The sequence below is a fragment of the Drosophila innubila genome, chromosome X, assembly GCF_004354385.1.
Source record: "Drosophila innubila isolate TH190305 chromosome X, UK_Dinn_1.0, whole genome shotgun sequence".
Classification (NCBI taxonomy): Eukaryota; Metazoa; Arthropoda; class Insecta; order Diptera; family Drosophilidae; genus Drosophila; species Drosophila innubila.
The window spans coordinates 25,410,887-25,415,560 of NC_047626.1; positions in this window are offsets into that span (position 1 = coordinate 25,410,887).

Consider the following 4,674-nt stretch of genomic DNA (forward strand, 5'->3'; position numbering starts at 1 on the left):
AAGTTGCAAGGCTGAATTAATACAATTTTTTTTTATTCAAATTTCAACCAAGAAACAAAGGTTTAAATAATTTTTAAACCAAATTTCAGGTGGTACCAAACGTTTCCTTTCAGATTTTAAGTTCCAACAACTTTGATATTAACTTTACTAGGGCTCAAAGCAAGGGTGTACGCGTACCCCTAGATCGTTCAAAATAAAGAAGTTATATAGAAAATGGTTATGTATTGTATTCCAAAAGGGAAAAATTAAAATACTGTACTTTTAATGATGCTATCACAGCTCAAAATTATCGAAATCATTGCAATAATACAGTCATTATGTTTCTGGAGCCCAAGTTGTCACCACCACTTAACAAATTTTTCTGTAATCAAACTATTTTAATTTTTATAATCTAGCATTTTTTAAAATCTTATCTCATTATTCAACATTGCCAGAAAATCTATCAGTTGATTTTAAATAGCATTATACTCTTACAAACTTATAAAAAATTTTAAAATTAGAAAATTAATAATGTTTTTTCTCCTTCCTGTGTTTACATTATTTGATTAATTAAGCTTCCGATAAGATTTTACACATTAAAATCAATGGTGGAAAATCGGCTGGGCATATTTGTAAACCTGCTTCATTTAGAACCGAAGGCTTCATTTAAAATTCAAAAACTTCAATGCATCTTGCTATGAGCCATAATAAAACCACTGCAGATTGAGTGATGTTTAAAGAATTTTATTTTAAGCAAGGCTGCAAACCCGTTCTGAACCGAACCTCGTAGAGCCGGTTCGGTTCGGGTTTTTAAGCAGCCTGAACCGGATCATGAACCAAACCCTTGAAATTATTTACTTTGCGAACCCGAACCTAAGCCGAACCGCTTTCCAAAATAAAACGTTCGGTTCGAAAAAAAAAAAAAATAATTACATAAATTTTATGGTTTTCTAATATTACGCAATGATTTGAGACTTCGGATTAAAATAAGCCATACTTAAATCTGAAAAAAAAATTTAAATTATCATCAAAATTTGTTTTCTATAAAAAATATTTAATTAGTTTAAAATATAGAGAAAACCCTTTTCGAACCCTTGATTTTAAGTGATTTTAAATCATTCCTTCATTTGGAAAACAAAATTAGATTTTGCCAGTTAAGTAATACTATTATAGAATGTAAATATGGGAAGTTTTTTTATTTACAAGGGAACTCCGCCTCCGGGTCGATCCAATCGCGGTAATGCAGTTGAGCCCAGATGAACAAAGAAGTTTTTCTTTACGAATGGCAGCTATATGATATAGTGGGCCGATTTGAAAAAAATTAGTTTAGGATGTATTAGGTATAGACAGACACTTGCCAGTATTCACATATCACCACCATGTTTTATTAATAGTCTCGGTATTTTGCGAACGCCTATGACTTGCCTGAAATTAAAGGGTGTAGACTCCCAAATGTACGCCAAACTCTTACCATCTCTAAGATCTTTTAGTTCATGCGAAGGAACGGACATAAGTATATCAATTCGGTTGTTGATGCTGATGAAGAATAAATATATTCACTTTCCCGCACAGGGTATTAAAATTCATGCTAAAAAAAATTGTCTGCCCTATTCTGAGCATGTGCAAAACTGACTGATTGATTGATTATGATGTCCAAAAACTGCCCGAAGTATATGCAACTGCCTCTCATGCCGCACATGCCGCATGCCACATGCAGTATATAAGCACACATGCTTTCCCATTTGACATAGCAACTTTCTGGCGGCCTCACTTCTAGTCGAACTCATTCACATGGTGCAGCATTGTGTGGCAGACAATGGTGCAGGTTGATGCTGCTGATGCCAGTCGTTTGCTGCGTGCCACAAACAAAAGCTGCAGGCTCACAATGCCAGGCAACAACAACATCAACAACAACATCAACAACAACATCAACAACAACAACAGAAACAGCAACAGCAACGATTGTCATGCCTGAAAATAAACGCATACACAGAAGCACACATACACACTCATACAACAATTGATGATGCCGCCTGCTTCAACAGTTTGGATTCAACACTTGGCCAAGTGCAGCCTACACAATGGCTAAGACGACAGCAATGCGAAGTTGGGAAAGTGGGCAGTGAATAGAGTGGCGGAAGGGAGGTAGCAGCTGTTGTACTCATTCATTGTACTTTTAAATGCGTTAATTGAGTGCTGCCAATTTTTTGTTTTCATCTTCACATTTTTCGGCTCACTTTTTTGCTTTTTTACATTTATTCCGTCTCGTTTTTGTTTTCATTGTACGGGTTCTCGTACATTTGCCTTGGTTACCACACGAAATCAAAGTGAAATGTTCAGCGGCTGCGTTGGATTTTCATCTCTTGTTTTTTTTGTATGGTTGCGCCAATTGAAATGTTAGCCAAGTTTTTTTTTGCTTTTGTTTAGCTGTTTTGGCGACATTTTGCATTGCCTCGCATTGACACTTTGCGTTTTATGACCGCCATTAAAATGCCAAATGACCAGCACACACCCACGCACACACACATTCATGAGTGTATATATAGCAGCCCTTACTCCGCTGCAAGTCCCGACTCTCACCCTTCTCCCAATTCCCCCAATTCCCGCTATTCCCCCATCGGTTCGCTTTAGTGCACTTCAGTGGACGACCCTCGATGCGTGTTATGGCCATTGAGGCGCTTATGCGGTCATTAATTTCGCTTGAGCGAAGTTCAATGGAACACCCTACCACCCCATAACGACCCCCTGTACTCCGAATTACTAGTACAGCTATCTGCCACAGACAAAGTGTTGCAAATTTCAACAGGCAAATGAAAAATGATTCGCCCCCAAATGTTGTTAACTCGCCAAATGTTGTAGCGAAGCGTCGCGTGTTGCGCCTCTATTCGAAAAAAAAACATCGATAAGTAGAGCCGGAAGCAGAGGGAGAAGTAGAAAAAGCAGGGGCAGAGTCAGAGTCAGCAGAACGTGCCCCTAACAAATGACCAGCAATTAGACAACTGAAAGACTTAACAACAGCAACTGAATGTAAATGGCATTGGCAATGCACGAATCGTTGACCATATCTACTAAGTACGGCAACGCTCTAGGAACTCTACCGACCCCCAACAACATTTTACCTACTTCATATCGCTCGTGTGTAATCGGACTCGGGGCAACATTTCAAAGGTGTTGCAACAATGAAATGTTAAGTACGAATACTCGTACTCCCAAGTTTCAAGTGTGTTGCAAGTTTAATATATATTTACTTGACTTTACGACTCGGAACTTACGACTCGACATTTGCCGCTTGCCTAAAAATTGTATAATCATGTAGCATTAGCATGTAGCATGTAGCATTAGCATTAGCATTAGCATTAGCATTAGCATTAGCATTAGCGAATTGTGCATCAGCACATTAGCATTAGCATTAGCATTAAGCATTAGCATTGCATTAAGCATTAGCATTGAAGCACTAAGCATTAGCATTAGCATTAGCATTAGCATTAGCATCATAGCATTAGCATTAGATTAGCATCAGCATTAGCATTAGCATTTAGCGTGCACTTAGCATTAGCATTAGCACTGTGCCATCAGCATTAGCATTAGCATTCAGCACTGTGCATTAGCATTAGCATTAGCATTGCATTAGCATTAGCATTTAAGCAACATTAGCATCAGCATCGCTAACAGCTATCAGCATCAGCATCAGCATTGCTACTGCATTAGCATTAGCATTAGCATTGCTATTAGCATTAGCATTGCGCTATCAGCATCAGCATTAGCATAGCATTAGCATTAGCATTAGCATTAGCATTAGCATTAGCATTAGCATTAGCATTAGCATTAGCATTAGCATTAGCATTAGCATTAGTATGAAAAAAATTTTATTTACAATAGTTTAAAAAAAAACAACATCATCTTTTCTCAATCTTTTCCTTCAGCATCTCATTTTGATTATCTTTTTTTTATGAGTTTTACGAGTCAATGAGTATTTATAAGGCTTTTATCGTTGTTACACCCACAATTTTAACATAGACAGCATTTGATCTACAGCGGCAACACTTGTAAAGCATGTAAATAAAAGCTAAAGTACAGGGTATACGAAAAGCAACAATGCATTGCACACAACATTGTATGCAAATTTTGAAGTCAGTCAGTTTAGCCAGTTAGCTAGTGAGCCAGTAAATACCCCTTTATACCACACACACACACACACACACACACCTTGGTGCTACTTCTCTACTACGACAACAACAACAACAGCAAACGCCCAAGCAATGGCCAATGTTTGGGCACAAAAGCTGCTGACATTTCAATTTCAATGCAAAATAGTTGACTAAGTGTTGCTGTTGCATGTGTGATGTGTGTGTGTGTGTGTGTGTGTGTGTGTGTGCGTTGCATATGTTTGTATCTGTGTATCTGTGGCATTCATATCCAAAGTATTTCGTAGCATTGGTGTTAAATATTACGACCACGTCAACTTCTTCTGCTGCTTTTGCTGTTGCCGCTTATGTCTGCCACATTCACAGTCACATCCAGTGGGCGACCCTTTGCATAAATAACTGCAACGCACACACACAAAAACATCTATTGTATATATGAGAGGCTTATAAAATATTCATATGCACATGCCAGTCCCATGCTTTTGAAGCTATCAACACACAGCACAATACACACACACACACACACACATACACACAAGCGGTGGCAATG